This window comes from Macrosteles quadrilineatus, unplaced genomic scaffold (genome assembly GCF_028750875.1).
Source record: "Macrosteles quadrilineatus isolate MER2022 unplaced genomic scaffold, UCM_ALF_1.0 Scaffold_7__1_contigs__length_78375512, whole genome shotgun sequence".
Lineage (NCBI taxonomy): Eukaryota > Metazoa > Arthropoda > Insecta > Hemiptera > Cicadellidae > Macrosteles > Macrosteles quadrilineatus.
In genome coordinates this window covers 48,961,768-48,980,130 of record NW_026542600.1, presented here as the reverse complement: position 1 = coordinate 48,980,130, position 18,363 = coordinate 48,961,768, and the positions used below count along the sequence as shown (strand labels likewise).

At 33.6% G+C, this 18,363-nt stretch overlaps 1 protein-coding gene across 10 annotated transcripts in view; it reads left to right on the top strand.

The window, feature by feature from the left end:
- The window catches only part of LOC128997759 (poly(rC)-binding protein 3-like), a 167,884-nt gene that overhangs the window by 82,485 nt on the left and 67,036 nt on the right, over positions 1-18,363 (top strand). For all 10 annotated transcript variants that reach the window (XM_054423424.1, XM_054423425.1, XM_054423433.1 and 7 more), the window contains one exon: positions 6,342-6,401. The gene's annotated coding sequence lies outside the window, so the exon portion shown is untranslated. The remainder of the gene's footprint in view (positions 1-6,341; positions 6,402-18,363) is intronic.

The window sequence follows — 18,363 nt, the reverse complement described above, 5'->3', positions numbered from 1 at the left end:
GAATTTAGCACATTGCTGTTCTAAATATATTTAGAGACTGAGCGGATTAACGACAAGATCGTTCGATAATTGCTTGGGAATATACAATATTTGTAACTTAAAAATCGTCCGGAGTAATAAATAATTTGGAGTACCGATACTAAATAAACTAAGTTTTGAGCGCATCGACCTTTCGGTGCAGAGATCATGGGAGACAGCCAATCTACTACCTGTTATAAACATATTTAGTACGACAACAATATAACATTAGAGTTACCCACTTTATTTGGCCAATGTTTTTAAAGCAGTTATACACAATTACATTGCTTTTGTACTAAAAATGCTGAGCTTTGAATGCATATTGTCAGGTTTTATAAATGATCGAGAACTTTAAATCGTACTTCAGTAACCGCCTTTTGCCCGGTGATTCCACAACCAGACATCACTTTAATTCGTCAATATTTTCAAATCATACTTGTAATCGCCCACTTTTAGAAATACATAGTTATCAAGCGGTCGTGATCGGTCGGAAATTAACCCGATTTTTCTTCAAACTAAACTAAATTCTGCTTACATACTTTTCTGTTCAGTATTACACGATTTCCAGCCCTTCTAAGGTTTATTATTTATTAATACTTTGACCATTTACCAATATTTTTCAATAAATACTGTTATAAAATGCAAAAAAATATATGCGAAGAAAAAAACATACAATGATGAAGAACATTTGAAGAATGGAAGTTTAACCTATGTTGTTCTATATTGCTTGTAATAAGGTGAAATACTATGTTTGGTGAGTAAAAAATTGATTTGAGATTAAAGGAACCTGTGGAAGCAGACCGTTACAAATTTTCAAAAAAACAATAAGTGTCTGTGCGATTGAAAGGCAATAGCAACAAATACACATGTGATGCTAATTATTGGGGTTTTTGTAACATTTAAACGTTCATGGTGTTTACCGATATTTGTTATTTTTCGCGTTTTTTAAACTGACACAGTGCATAAATTGGTGGTTGGGAAATTGTAATACATAATTTTAATGGATTCTCGAGATTTTGGTTTATCCGGTGAAAACCTTATCCGATCAGGACTCCAGCCTTGAGGATAATGTCTGAGCTCGTAAATCACACATTTGTCTAGTTATGGTTATATCTTTAGCTACAATCATATCATAAAAGCAAAAATTGTGAATCCCGAACCAGATGAAACATTGTAACGGTGTCACCCGTAAGCAGAATGGAAGGGAAACTCCCATTTCGTACCTAGGAGTATTTACTTTGAAACATAACTGGTGTAATTGTTGTAGAATTCTCGGATATTTAACAGCAAAGCGTCCGCGTTTGTGATGAGAATGTTTTGTAACACAATATCACGGGTCTCTCGTATCCTACACACGGGTACAAATACATTTCACATTACTTTACTTTCCTTTTCAAATTTAGTTAAATGTCTGTCAATAACGTACCTTAATCGGTTTATGATAGCGAAATCGGTTTAATTGAGCTTTTAATTTAATTAATACTTTCTATCGGGTACCGAGTTGCATATAGTTGCTAAATAACTTACTTAAGTATAATTTAATTCAATATCAACTCATCTCTTTTGTAAAATGGTGTTTGCCATGCATGTAATAAATAAATAAAATAAATAAATATATATATAAATAAGTACTGTGGCTAAGATGGAAACCGATTTATGATACTACATAATTCTACAGGTGTTTATTTTTTGGTGAGAAGTTTGGAAAAGAAATGTCTACTAAACAAGTTGTACAAACTAAAACTTGTATTGATGTTTGTTTGAAAATAATACATTGTGTACAGTAGAAGGAGCAAAAAATAACCGATTATATATAATAAAACTTAATGATTGTTTATTTGCAGTACGTGTTAAAAAGCGTACCTATTCACTGAGATTTGGTATAAACACTTTATATGGAGAATTATACATCGTTAACACTTTGTAAACCAAGCCTTTTGGAGGCGTTAGTTTGCATTGACTATAGAAGTTTGTGATTTCGACCAGGATTGACAGTGAGTCACGACCGCATTTTAGGTTTGTTATAGAACATAATTCGATTTTAACCGAACCAACAAATATACCTTAACTATTTTTAGGAGGGGACGTTCATGTGCCCCCCCCCCCCCGTAAGCTTGCTCGTCCCGTTACAAACTTGCCGGAATTAGAGAGTTGGCGGTATTCCTGCTATTATAAACATTGCTATTATAAATTAACTCAACCTTACCCCTATGCGGTCCCTTACTTGCACCTTATAGCGTGGTCCTTTCAGCCATAAGTAGGTGCACCAACCTGTGGCTCAAATTAGACTGTACCATGGATTAATCATACTTTCTCACCGGCTGAACATTGTAAATTTAGTTTTGTCCGGTCAGGTAGATGGTGTTTTATTAAAACTAGTTCCCTTTAGCGAATTTCCCTATAGGGAAGTAGCTATTACCGTAGGTGGCACGGCAAGACCTAGGCCCGGGACCGATTTGCTTTTTCATTTTGATGTCCCCAGAGGCCAACAACACCATTCGATCAAATTTGTGTATATGTTATTACATATTGATTTACATATATACGTCCGTGAACACGATAACTTAAGCAATTTTTATTATATATGTGGTTTGAAGGTTTGATTGGTGGGATAAACATGAATGAGTTCGCGAACCAGCATGATCGGACCATGGGGACGGGGTTTTATGGGGTAAAAATAGACTTTTCTCATTTTTGACCCTCGAAACATAAAATTTCCCATTTTTTCTCTAAACCTTCTTAAAAGGCTAAAAAAAACAATTCAGTATATCAAAGTGTTTTTGTACGATTATTGGTTACGGAGAAAACTAAACGAATTGTAAATTTAAAATTCCCATGTTATTCTTATGGAGACTATCGTAAAATGTTGTAGTGTACTTGTTTATAGATATGTTTTGATCAACCATGGCAAATATATTGATTTTATACTTAGCTATAATTATTTTACTTAAAAACACACTTTATTGGTTTTTGGGTGAAAACATCCGTTATCGGAAGGACCGTGAACACAAAACAGTGGTTTTCATTTCTGTCTGTGTGTATGTGTGAATATGTACAGAGCTAAATACTTGTGGTCCGATTTTGTTCAAATTTGATATGTGAACAATCCATAGTCTCTCTAGGGATTTTTGAAAATTTTTTGAAAATTCGATTTTAATGGCGATTTTCCAATGAAAAACTGCTCTAACGAGGTATTGTAACTTTTATGAATTTCCCCATAAACTATCTTAATTACTTCCAACTCTTGCCAGGATAAGGGTTGTTGACAATCTAATGGGAGGGAAGTATGTTAGGTTAGCTGGTACCGTTTATTTTATTCCAAAAAGCACATCCAAACATCTGCATGTAGGATCAAACATCTCACATAGTGTATTTGTTTCAAAATTAGATTTCCTCCCCTAATTTTGAGCCTATTATTGTTGATATAAAAATGTAAGATGCTTTACTTCACAATTTGTCTTTTTAGTTTGGATTGCTTCAATCTCTGGAAATACGACAGAAATGAGTGTTTGACAGCAGGCAATTTTGTCGGCAGTTTATTACAACTACCTAAGTTTTTGTACCTGGTTAGCTGGTTACAACTTAAATACGGGAAAAGGTTGTTTACGTCTACACATTACACCGTTTTGCATCATGCCGGGTTAGGCTCATGGAACTCGATAGCCAGCATCCCATACAGTGGACCTGCATTGTTGGGGTGGGTATGTTTACCTGATTGTGGAGTTATTAACCCTCTCAACTCACCCCGTCCACCCTACATATTACCCCTAGCTGTTTCTGGGGTGGGTTACTGCACATTGATGGTTATTGCAGCCCTTCCGATATTGATTAATTGATACTGGCGTTTATTCTGCCCATTGGACCACTTGATTCAGTCAAAACTACAATGTCAGTGACATTTAGTTGGGAGATTGATTGGAACGGTTTGGAAGAAATGTACTTATTTTGAATTATCTATGGAATAATTTCAAAGATAAGAAAATCCCATGTTTTATTTTGTTTACAACATGCTTGACAACATACAAAATCATAAATCGGTTATAAAACTGGAACAGTTCAATATATTTCCCATAAGAATAACACTATTCACATACCTTAAGAGTCGGAATGTACAGAAATATATTTAGTATGAAAAAATAATTTTTGTATACAATTATCCTACGGAGCTGGTACCTTGATACATACGTACAATAAACGTAAATTGCATGTGTAATTAGTTACATAAATTGACTTAAAATAGAATTTAAAAGCAACGAAAACAATAGAAAGAAATAAGATATTGTTTTACAAATTGTTGTACAAAGTTAAATTAGTTTATAAACTTCCATCTAATATTTAGACGCGACTTTTCAATATTTGATGAATACTCACCAATTCATTCTACTTAATTACAAATAATTATTTAAAGGCCTAATGTTCGTTTTCCAAAAAATGTGATGAAAACAAGATACTTGTTTTTCTCTTGGAATGTCGTCTCATCTTCACGAGAATAACATTTTTTAGCGAACAGACGCTTATTATTATGTAAAACCTTTACACTGTCGGAAACGAACAAGAAAATCTTTATGATGACTTGTTCTAAACATAGATATTATGGACCGTAAATAAATACAAGCTGGTGATGTTGCAAACATATTTACACTGGTTTAACAGTTATTCATATAATAATATGAAGTAGCGACATTGGCAACCATAATCGTTTTATGCCTATACAGTAAAATTAAATGGGGGGGAGGGGTTTTTTTTTCGTGTAGGGGTTTTCGTGCCTTGAATATTATTAACTGTGAGATAATATTCTTTTTTTGCCTTTCATAAAGATTTCTTTAAGAACAACTCCTAAACTGGTTGAATGAATTTTGAAATAGGTATATGCCATCTTACTGAGTAAATAGAAATACGGACCTGTATCAACACAAAATAAACCATTTCTTACTTAGTAAAATATTAGGTAAAACGTTGGTTTAATCGTTTACGAAATTGATGAAAGCCTTACGCCTGCGTACTAAATTGGTCGGATTGAAATTAATTTTACTAGTTTAAAAAAGTCTATACACGCATTTACCTGATATGTAATTAATTATTTCATTCTTGTATGATTGTCAATGGCGATACTTATAAAAATATGGAAGTGACTATATTTCATGGCCGATCTTATTCAATTGTCGGAAATAGCTTTATATTATCCACCAAAAAACGTTACCCTGATTTTTAACCGTCTATGCCCTAGCTTGTCTATATAAAGCCTGTAAACAAGGTTTAAACATATAAAACCCGCCTAGGTTACAACATGCAGTTAGATTTCTGAGCTAAAATCCAAGTTAAGGTAATAAACGAAATCCAGGGTTTTAATTATCTTAAATTTCTGTGTACTAATATTTAAAGCCTAACATCTAATTTTTTTATTGTTCATAAACAATTTCCAAAGGAAGAAATTCTACCAAAGTAGCTTGTGAATCATCAGTATTTACCAATATTAAAATTTTAAAGTTTTCTCTAAGATGTAAAATTGTATAGGAACGCAACAAGAGGGTTGGTAAAGTGTTGGTGAACAGGTGTCGATCCCTTACAGCTCCTCATGTGGCTCGTAAACCCACGCGACGGGAAATACTAAATGAAAATAAAAATACAGTGATCTTCATTGGTTTATTTTTCGAGTCTAACGAAGTAAACTATTTTATGTACTGTTTTTGACATATTTAAGAGATACTTTGTGCCCCAGATATTTTATGTTGTCTACAAAATCAAATTAGGGAAGGGTTCGTTAAGTACACTTTTAAAAGCAAGTTAAGTAAGGTTGCGATATGTTTTATTTCGAGTTCAATATTTGTATTGGCTGTTTTATTTGCTAATTTTTTATTGCCAACAAAATATTTTGCATATTGCCATTTATATAACATTTTGAATTGCAACTGTATTATAAATTATATTCTGTGATGGAAAGGAAAATATGCATTCCTTATGATTGAAGGAGTTACTAAGTTATGTAATTAAGACAGTTATATTACAAAGAAATATATTTGAAATTATTTTAGTACTAACTTGTTTACGAATTATTTATAGAAGTATTTCCAGGCGACATTTCATCATTTCATGTCATCAATGAAATTTAATGCTTGCAATGTTCAAAAGTGGATATCATTAGCGTGAAAGTCCAAGTTTTGTTTAAAACGCCGTTTTTTATGACATGATTAAAAATGAAATTTCAGATGATGTGCTTAAGTGATTGTATTCAACGTGAGTTAATCATTGTTTTAAGAGCTATTTGGTCTTGTAAAACGGGTTGATTGTTTTTCATAAAACCTAATACAAATTATTATTTTCAGGACTCACTGAAACTTCAGAATAACACAGTTTTCTTCAACCGACCAACATCAGCTTAGATTGTGAGTAAATTTAGATAGTTTTTAGGTTACCGAAATTACTCTTGATTAACTATGCATGCATGTAGCTATTCGTATGGAATGACATTTCAACGATGAAAATAATGAAATTGGAGAAAATTGGATCAAAGTGTCAAATATATATACATTTAAGTTTATTACAATTATCTAACTTAATATTTACTCGGTGTTTAAGCACCTATTTCGAATAGTGAATTTATCGGATATAATCAAACAATCCGTGAATCTCCGATGTGTGGCATTTGGCACTCTTTAAACATAATATTATTTACGAACATAAAAATACATACTTGATCGTGAAGAGAGTGTTGTGGCACTCTATGAATTAGAGGTGTACTCATTCAATAAATTATTCTGTTTGTTTACATAAGAAATCTATTTCCTACCCTACGGATAAATAAGATGGATGTTTGTATGGAAACTTTGATGGCCCATACTCCTCTCTTAGGCTTTCTGATCGAATGTGGCGTTATAATACTCAAAACAAAATACCGGAATTTGTAAACTTGATTTTTCAACCGATTGTGGAATTTCGAATTACAAGTAATTCAAGGCTATGTGGGACTTCGTTGTATTTGTCTGCAATCACAATTCTATTACTTTTTCAAAATTGTTTTCGTTGTCATACTTCAATCAGCTTTTTTTAAAAGGTGCGTAACCTAAGATGGCAATGAATAAAACATAAAATCAGCTGTATTAGAATTTCATTGTGCTTCTCTTACATGAACTATAAACAGATATTTGAAATATTTTAATTTTATAAAATATCTTAACTTTGCCAAAATGTGATGGTACAAACACGAAGGCTGGATTGCATAAATTGTGCTATGTAGGTTTTTAGTTTACAACTCTGAATGATCAAATCTGAACTCACAAATTTAATGTAAAGCAAATTAATTTATTTGCCATGAACCTTTTGAACCTACGTTTACTTTTTTTCTGTATACATAAGTCACGGTTTATGCAATTAATGGTTTATCTAATGCGATTCGGTTTATCTTTACACTTTTACTCGACTTTCGCCGAGAGTCAAGCGTCGACTATTTATTTAAAGGCGCGGGAAAAGCTGGTGTTACTGAACCATGCATAACTTTACCCGGGACAAACTTTAAATTTCTACATGCATTAATTAAGAGTTCACCTGCCATTTTTTACTCCATAACCTCTTTATAGCACATTTGTGACCGCAATGCCCTTGTACAGTCGAATTTTATTATCTTTTTGGTTTTTAACAAAGTTTTGAAGGTTTCTAGTAAAGTTGTGAACTAGTCGTGTAGTTAAACTGCTCGTGTGATAAAATATCAATATTAGTATTTGCTTTTGTAGAAATTTGAAAATTGAAGTGCGAAAAATGATTCAATCTTTAAATATTTCATAGGGTTTATTCTTCCCGGAAGATGATTTTTACCGATTGAATATTGTTGTTCATAAATATTGAGTATTTCGTTTTTGTATTGATTAGATTTTAGGGGTTTCAGTAAAGATATCTTTTGCTTCCTTTTCTATTTACGGTAAATTTCCTAAATGATTTATATAGTTTACAATCAATGAATATTTTTCATATAGTATTTGGGGTTATCAGTAACGATTTCTTCCACCGTTTACAGTCGTGAAATAGTTTTAAAGAGCAAGAAATTAAAAAAAAATCGTGTCAGATAAAAGTCATGTTTCAAATAATTTTTGAAAATCCCTTTGTGATTGATTAATTGTTTTAATTTGTTGCTCCTTTCCCAGGATCTTATTTTTGAATTTTATAGTTAATAATGTCTTCCACGACTATTGACTTATTAGTTTTAGTATTCATGCATGTAACTCTTGGTTGTTACAACTTTTCAGTCAATATTAAGTTCATAATACCAAATTGAAGGTTGAAAAGGAAACTGTGTCCTTATTAGCTCGTTTAAGAGCATCTAAATATCTAACCAAATTCTCTAGTTGTGTTATTTGAAACTGCTGATAGTCGAGTTCTGATAGTCGTGTCTTGATGGTCGTACTCGTAATTGTAAAGGTTTTTGCAGACCATTCCTCCAGCTAAATTAGTACATTTAATTGGAAGTACGAAGTTATGTTTGAAATCACAGGATTTCTGGCTAATGAAACCACGTTACCAATAACAGCTGGGGGGGGAAGGAGGGTAGGAGCAGCTTAATCCCAAGTTCGGGAGATTGAATATGGGAAGTTATTGATATTCGTACTCCTATTAGGAAAAGTTCAATTCTTTTACAATGACGATTCATATATACTTAAGAGATTTCAATTCCATTGGAAAGTTTATCGTCTCCGTAACAGTATGTGTGATCCCTTTTATTCGGACACCGCCAAAAAATAGAATACTAGTTAAGCATTTATTTGACATTTAAACTATGTTCTAATGCTAAATCTAACCACAACAGTTGGATAAAACAATATTGTTGGAAACTATTTTATTCTTTTGGTTTACAAAATGGAATCTCAATCTTAAATTAGCATGGTTTTAGTTAAAGTTTTGTATAATGTCATTACGGCAGATAATAACTAAAGTTTCGTATATTTCCTACATGTAACGAAGTCAACTCATAAATGCTCATGATAATGAGTTTTGAACTACACATAAATAAGCTTATGACCATTTACCATAAAGCCATTAGCCATAAAGAGTAGGTAATTGAAAAAAATATGTAAAACTAAAATCACCTGTTCCATTTATTTGTCAGTTTTGGTAGGCGTAATGCCAAAATATACGCTTGGTAGAATTGCATTTAAATTGAACTGGCAGATTGGAGTAAAACAAATATAAACTTAAATTGTTTAGCTGGAATAGTTGTTATTTAATCCTACGTGTTTAACGAAGTAAGAGGAGTAAAGGTAGTTACGTTTTCAATTTTAGATTCTGGAAAATTAATTAAAATTGCATTTCTACGAGTAACTGAGTAAAAACATTGATGTTTTTTGTTCCTAAAATTACGCCACATACAACACCATATTGAAGTAAACCTGCCACTTTTTACCCTGTCAGTTATTTTTAACAATGCTTTAAACTTTTAAATTGCTGCTTTCGTAACATAAGTTTTTCTGTTGTTTTATTTCTGAAAACAATCTAAATTAGATCGTACAAAATTTTACCGAGTGTAGAAGACTAGTGTTGCCAAGGACAGGGTAGATTGTTATATGTTTCATTTTGCCAGTCTTTAGTTGTCATATTCAATTAATGGGATAAATTGTGAAATCAATCTAAGATTTCAAATGAGTCCATGGATAGTCGGTTGGTTTCAAGTTATACGAAAAACTATTTCGCCTTAAGAAAACTGGGAAATAAGATAACCCCCTATTATGTAAGTATGGGTTAAATGTGCACAAAGACTAATAAATAAATTAATTAGTAATTTTATTTGTTTCTCTCTTACCAGTCTTACCTAAGGCAGGCTATAAAAATTTTAGATTATTTTTTCAATAAACGTGTTAATCTTTTAAAATGACTGACTACTTTAGTTGGATACGCTACCCAAAATTATGATCAGTTGCTTGGTTGAGGTAAAACACAAACAAATTACAAATCAGAGAGCTACTATGGGTCCTTTTTGGCGTTGCAGTTGCCAACTTATAATAAATTTGGGGCGACGATCAAAGGTCTAAAAGGCTTGATTCCCTCGGTTGTCGTTGGTAGATATGTAGTGGCAGGTGTAAGCCCGGCACATAGTATCAAAATATCGCGACAACGGGCTATTTCCATCCGACTCCGTTGTTCTGTGTGACCGCCGGCTCGCCGCCTCTTCTCCCTAGATCTTCTGATATCGTTTGATCGGGCAAAGAGTTTAATCACACTCTCTAGGTATTAATGTAGTCTTACCACGCTTCTAGATTATTCCGATATAGTCTTTTGTGTGGAATTTCTTATCGCGTTTCTGGTTTAATTGGATAGTTGTTAAAAGGTCTTATCGTATTCATAGGTTATTTGGATATAGTCTTTTGGGTGCAAGTTATCATGGCGTTCATAGATAAGTCCGATATAGTCTTTTGGGTGGAAGATCTTATCGCATCCATAGATTATTCTTATATAGTTTGTTGGGTGCAAGTTCTTACGGTGTTCATAGATGAGTATGATTTAGTCATTTGGGTGGAAGGTCTTATTGCATTCATAGATTATTCGGATAAAGTCTTTTGGGTGCAAGTTCTCATGGCGTTTGTAGATCAGTCCGATATATCCTTTTGGGTGGAGCGTCTTATCGCATTCACGGATTGTTCTGATAGATTCTTTATTGGGTGGGACTTAATAGATAAAACATAAATCTTACCACGTTTATGGATTAGTTCGATATAGTATTCAAGGTGAAAGATCTTGTCGCGTTCCTAGATAAGCTCGATATCGTCTAAAGACGATATACCGATAAAGACGATTCTACCTTAAAAGGTAGAAGATCTTATCTCGTTCCTGGATTTACCCGAGATAATTTATTGCGTTGAGATTTCATTATGCAAATCTATGCTCCAAATTCGTCTACATCGTGTGATTGGACATTACCCTATCAAACCTTTTCAGGTATTTCGATAAATTTAAATAGAGCCGTATAGCACTCAAAATTCCTACCGGTAAACGATTGGTACCGTTAGTACAAATACAAAATTTTAAATTTACAAAAAGTAGGTTTTTGCTTAGTCTTGCACAGCTATTAATGATAATACTTCCTTATTATATACATGTTTTGTAAACACCTTTTATAAATATATTTGAGAAAACTTTCTTAATGAGGCAGTTCCATTTTATGTTTCCATGAAAGATGCTCTATATCATATCCCTCAAAATATCTTTTATTTTTCTCTCAACATTTTCAAATTGTTTGATTTTAATTATCATCTTCCCTTTGTTAAATATAATTGCTATTATTTAAATATAAGGCTGTAAGACTATAAAACAGTCAACAACATATTATGTCAGTGAATTTGATGAATCAGGTTGATCATTTGAATCACAAATTACCTTTGCTAACCTTTGAACTGTCAATTTTTATTATGTTTAGAGTTTTGCTGTACAACTTCAGCTAATACCAAAGGACAATACGTTTTCCTGTTTTCAATACCATATGGAAATTGTTTTGAAATGATAGAACCGAATCAATCAATAGTATCGATGTTAGAGCAATTTTAAATGAACTCAGAGTAGCGTGTCGCAGATTAAATTGGCACATCCGCATACGAGTCTTGTTGGGGGAACTGATCCAGCTAGGGTTTGTTGTGTCTCCGATTTACACGTTTTCCATTCCGAAGCTCTGTCGCTTAATCTCTTTACAAGTTGACACTCATGCATTCATGTATCAACATGAAAATTGTAACAGTACGGTGAAGTAACTAATAAAACCGCACTATTTGCAAGACGCCGTGTATTTAATATCATCATATATCTTATCCCCAGATTCTAATTTTTTTTCGTACACGCCTAATTGTCACGACGGTCTCAAATCCATGACAGAATAAGATCAAGTAAATGGGAACAAACCCTTTTGGATCTGTTTTATAAACAATATGTTTGCTCCATTGTGTAAACTAGCTGTTCAAAACGACATTTTTCGTTACCTACCTGTCTGATGTAACTTGTAAAATGGCGTCCATTTTGTTTTGCTAGAACTAAAAAGCTGTTTCCCAAAAACATTAATTATAATTTATATTTGCAATCGATAACGACTCTAATCAATACATAATTTACAATATAAGTTTGCCTTCAATTTAATTTGATTTTTGGAGGAATTTGAAGCACGAGTTCCTCCAACGTTTTCGGTTTTGCTAGAATCCAAACTGTCACCAATCCTTAAACCATATTGAGTTTTCGGAATTTCGTGACGGTAGGCTGAGTGATGTGTTAGGTTCGTAAATTTTAGAAAGAAAAGCTTGAATAAAACCGATATAGATTATTTGTTGTGTGGTACATACCTCGGTTAGTAGTCGGGCTCTGGCACAGTTTTTTTTTTTAGATCCAAGGCGAAACCTTTTAGAGTAGATTAAAATAAAAGTGGTACAGCTAAAACAGTTACAGTAAAATATCGATATAATTTAAAATTTAACAAAAGGGGTTATACTAGTTTCAGTTTAGAGGATGTCATTAAAAACTATTAAGTTAACACTAACGTATCTCCCATTACTTATTAAGTATCAAAATAATTTATTACATGTTTTAGTACATGCTATTGATTTAAACATATGATTTTCCCTACTACAGCTCTGAAGGTTACCGATTCAATGAGTTCACATATCACATGGTTTACGTGGGAGTAGGGTAAGTCTGAGCCGATTACGGGAGGAATGGGAGGGGAAGGATTGAGGGAGGTTTGAGTGAAAGGGGATAAAAGGGGATAAATCGTGTCCAGCGTCCCTAGGGAAATAAATGTTCCCGGACTAGGAATATGAATATATTACTGCTGCATCGGAAATCGCATCTCTTTTGCAATATCATTCGTTAATGTTAAATCGAATCTATGATTGTGAAGTTTGAATATCGTACATAACCTGGAGAATCAGAACATGTAATTATTAAAGGTTAAAGGAATTTGTTTTAGCTATTTCCATAGTTTATGACAATTTTGTCTATTTTATCCGTCGCAATCGTTGTACATGTTACTGTAAACGGAAATTAAGAAAATTGTCTCTAAAGAATAGCAGTAAAATATGTTTTGGAAGATACTTGTCATAAATCTGTAGCTGTTGGACATTAAATGTTACCTATGAATTGCCAATCTCTTGTCATAAATAATCTTATGGTTTATTCTGTTTGATTAATTTGTTAAAGGGGGTAAAATTCGGACACACTAAATACATTTCATTTGGACTTAATTTAAAAAATCCATTTTAATGTATATTGATACAGATTTTCGTTTTCTTTTTTTTTATTACTGACATATAAGTTTAGTTCGGATTGTTTAAAGGGAGGTTTTGTCTACTTATCTTTAGAATTTCAATCCAAAATTGGTATAGTAAAATACTAGTGGATCCAATCAAACTAACCTTTAATCGTAAATACAAATACAGAATCTGGCATTTGATACTAAATCATATTAGATGTGATATAATGTTATAGGTTACGTGCGCCTAATTTTCGTTTCCTTTACGATAAAATTAAATCAACGAAATAATTTTTTGTGGATTTGATACTTGAAATCATTATTTTTTAGCTTTTTACTGTCCTTTTCTTTTATGGGTATTTCGTAAAACTATTTTTCCTATTTCAACCCCTAAATCTGAGATTAATTCGAAGGAATTTACCAACCCCTAAACAAGAAGTACTTTGTTTTACCCAAAGTACTTGGTATGCGAGCCCATACTCCCCATATAGTACTGGCCCGAGCTGGCTACATGTTTTATACATGGATAGCCACCCTTTCTTTCAACTACCCGACCATATACACTGTTTTGTTGCGCTTTGTACCCTTTTAGCTTACCTTGCCCCTCATTGATTCCCTATTTTGTGATCCTTACACTCTTTAAGAATTTAGCTTCCATAACCCTAATTATTTAAAGATTTAAGCTATGTTTACATGGTTTTTATTATTCAGTCTACTTTATAAACGCTAAATAGTAGGTAATTTTGTATAGTTTATGTTTCTTTTAAAAGTTTTGTTTGGTTTTGCTTGGCATAAAAAGGTTAAAGTTTCCCAAAATTGTATTTGTAAATTTATATATTCTTATTAGATAACTTTTAATAACATGAGCTAATATATATTTTGTCTGCGTTGAATACATTTAAACGCTCCTCCTAGACTTTTATTAGTTTCATAATACAAAACTGATTTTAAGTTATTTCATTATTCTTTAAATACTAAATATTACCGTCAGCAACCGTAAAAGAATCTAACGTACAAGGCTAATGTAAACGATAATACCCCCGCCGCAGGTAACCTGCAGTCTAAGCGAATTTCCATTTGCTTTTTTGGATTTACACTAATGTTTCCATAAAAATATCACATACGATTTCAGAAAAGCCTAAGCGTATCCGAGGGAACAGTTCGGTTTAGTTTAGGGAAATATCGTCAGCTTTCATTTTCAACCGATCACGGCCGGTTGAAACTGTTTTTTTATAACAGTCGGTGGAAAGGACGTTGTAAAACGACTGGTTAAAACGATGTCCGGTTAAAAAGTAGTCGAATAACAGAGAGGGTACTGTATGTTGTTCGATATTAATTATGGGTGAAAAATATTCGCTCATCTTATGAAACATTACACACCTTGCTACATAAAACTAACTTGCTAACTAGCTTGATATCTGTAAGTTATTTTATTACACAAATATGTTCGTATGAAACCACATTGAAAAACTAATTGCAGCCTTATAGATATGTTTTCAAAATAATAATGATCCCCGTCACACATGTCGTCAAGATAGGAACGATTTAAAAGCGTAAAACTCGAATATAAATGTTCTGAAAAGAGTTTAGCTCAACAGTTTCTTAAAAGGACTTAGAACGCCAATGGCATGGGACAAGTCGAAAAGATTTCTAAATGAAAGCCGAGTTCGCTGTGAGTTGGGGGGCCACTATTAAATCAAAAAAGGTATTTGTTTGAGATCCGTTTCACAGGCCGTATAATTTTCTGTATTTGGTTTCCCCGTATTTAAAAGGATCTTATTTCCCGGGAACTTTTTATTTGTATTGAAAGGCGCGCCTTTTGATTATTGATGATTAGCGTACATAGACGTAGGGTTTCATACCCTCCTCATTAAAAACTTCAAAAATATAAAAATCGCAATCGAAATAGGTGAAACAATTTTTAAATTTTAGATTGTTTTAAAATCCTTAAACTCTTCCTGTCTAAACTTTTTATATATTTTCCAATGAAGAATGTTTTGATTTTACTACAACCCGCCCCGGTAATTATAAAAGCAATTGTTCGCATTGTATAATCTCATCCTTGCTTTAACATACCAATGTAAAATTATTCTTATAGTTATAATCAAACATTGCCTTTAAAATAATAACCAACCAGCTTCAAATACTCATAGTAAATTTATTTCTGACTCTAGAAGGTAAATTAACAGGCCTATTTAGTATTACATCTACCAAAGTATGTACCATGAGGCACGAGTCACCTTGTACGTACCCGTACAATGATATATGAATATACGAGCCAATTTGGCTTTTCGAACCAGTATCTAGACTGGTTTAGGATTGACTCCATATTAGAATAATACGGCGTAGGCTTCACATTTGGTGCGGTCGAATGGGTTCTACGCTGGGCAAAAGTCGTTCCGTATGGTATGGTCATGGTCCCACGCTGCCCGCCGCCATTTGTTTGAAGTGTGATAAGTCCGGTTTACATGCTCAAGCTTCGCAACTTGTCTGCACCGATAAGTCACCACATTTTGTGCATACTTTTTGCTGACTCGCAGTTTCGATTATGACGAAGTGGGAACAGAACTACTACGGATATAAGAACATATAACGGACATGGATCATAAACAGAAACAAATGAACTGACTCGTATACTAATATCGTATGAGTTGGACGTTTTTGACAGTTGTACATGTTTATATATTCAAACATGTTTACATTCGAACCCAGTGACGTCATTTGTTTATGTTTATGATCCATATCGCTTTCTGTTTTTTATATTTGGGAGAACTACGTCACACGCTCGATGCCTGTCAATATTCCTCTGTTTCTCTTTGTGTCTTAGTTTTTTCAAGTCCACTTTTGTCTTTCTTTCCAGTTACTGTCCATTTCCATCTTCCTTTTCAGATCCCTCTTCCTGTTCACGTTCATTTCCTGTCCACATTCCATCATTCTCTCCATTTCCATCTACCTGTCTCCGTGCATTTTCTTTTTGGCGGGTTTCTTGTCCACTTTTGCCATTCCGTCTTTTTCCTGTCCTCGTTCTTATTCTGTCCTCGTTCTGTCCTGTCTAAGTTTTGTCCTGTCCACATTCGTCTTCCTTTTCGTAATCCTGTCCATTTCCATATCCCTTTTCACGTTCCTCTCCTGTCCAAGTTCTTTTCTTCTCTACGTTAATTTCTACTCCACCACAGAAAACATACTAATATTACACTCCACGTTACACCTTACTGTCCTTTTCAACATTCAGGTCCACGTATACTCTCGTTGTCTTTTGTCCATGGAAAATTACTAGTAGTAATCTCCCTGTTTACCCCATCTAACAAAGTTGTAATTACGATAATCCAATGGCGTCCTTAGAGTTCTTCCTTATTCGAATGTTGCCGTTCATCCTTAATTAAGTTCCAAAATATGGTCAAAGCGTTTCTCAAAGGTCTCCACCTATACACAATGTGATTTTGGCCTACAAAATTGTTGATATAAGCTGTTCGCGTGGTTAGGTCAAGATTGCTCTCTACGCTAGGTCAAGCAATTTTTACGTGTACATTCAGGGTTATATATTCCATTTTTTATTCATAGTCAACCTAACATTGACGGTGAGTGTCACTTTATTTTAATAAATTAAGTTGATCCGTCTTACTGTGGAAAGTATGTAGCTGCGAAAAGTTATTAGCTTTTTGTGTGTTCGTAACTAGGATCAGCTGCCCTGATCATTGAGCTTGTAAATGGTTTTTAATCGTCATGATCTTAGTCATTAACACAGCTATACAAATCTCACAATATTCGTCGCCCATCTTGCATTTATGTTCAGCCTAAAATACGCCCTAGCGTTGCCGTCTCAGAAATACGGGGTTATTAAAAAGGAATGGTGCAAAAGTAAATGATTGGTACGTCCGGTTCCGTGATTTCAAACATCTTATTGTTACACCGATGGAAAGGGCGTCTTTATAAGTTTGTACACTAACAAATTGCTACTACAAAAAAGAAGCAATTTATGTTTTAGAATTTGTTTGTATTAACGCTATTGTTAGTGTTCAGAAGAACTTTCAGGCCAAATTTAGGAAGGAGTCCTCATTGGAACTGCATAGCTCGTTGCATTAGGTAAATCAAATCAATTGGAGGATTTTGTACCGGGAAGAGTTTGGGCTGTCCTCAGGAGTTCAGACGCCGTGGAGAGAATCGAAGGTACAGTATGTTATTTATTTATTTATCATACGGTATCCACGGTATTCATACGGTATTGTTCCACGGAGTCCAAAAACCTCGACAGTCAAAGCTGATAAGGAACTTCACTCTCCGCAGGCCACGATTTACGCAAGAGTTTTAGACGAAACCCGTACAATCGGCAGTTATTACAAGCATAGAAGCATACTGAAAAGCCAAAACGCACAGATTGTTGTCATTATAGCTTCGATTGTTGTTAATATTCTTCGATTCTCTTGAAAGGCTTCCAGGTACTCAACTGAGACAAGACATAACCTTATCAAAACAAACTCATAAGCACAACATTTTCATTGGTGTAACAATCGGCTATTTGAAATCACAGAAACAGACGTACCAACATGTTTAGTTTTTCAACATTCTTTTTTAATATCCCTATTTTAATTATAGCTAAAACAAAAAGCCGTTTGAAAACAAAAAAAAAACATGAAAAAAATGCAAACATGAATTTTGAAAAAGCCGTTGCTGCAACACACAATACATGTTTTATGGTTACTTATTGAATGAATAAGGTAACTCATTTACACAACTGGTAGACAAAAGTTTTTAAAACTACTAAAATTTGATTAATAATCAAAAAAGCTTTTCAAGGGGATGAGGATGCAATGCCTTGAGTTGTTCTCATAGGTGTTTAGTAAGCAAAGTAGTCAGCGGGAGGTAGCTGTTATTTACGAGGATAGCCCGTGTCATCCAGCGTTGTCTGCGCTATATTTCAACGGATACTAGTGTTTACATTTTGTCTATCAATATTGAGTTGGACGCTAGCCACGAGTCAGTCCACACTTCACACTTCATTTTGAAGCCTCTCAGACCTTGGTTTTGACAAATAACGACCACTTTCGTGCGTTCTGTTGTATCTTGTGACAGGTTGATTTTTAACGGTGGGATCCTAGTTTGAAGGTCTCTATGAAACGTTAATTTTCTACGGATTTCAA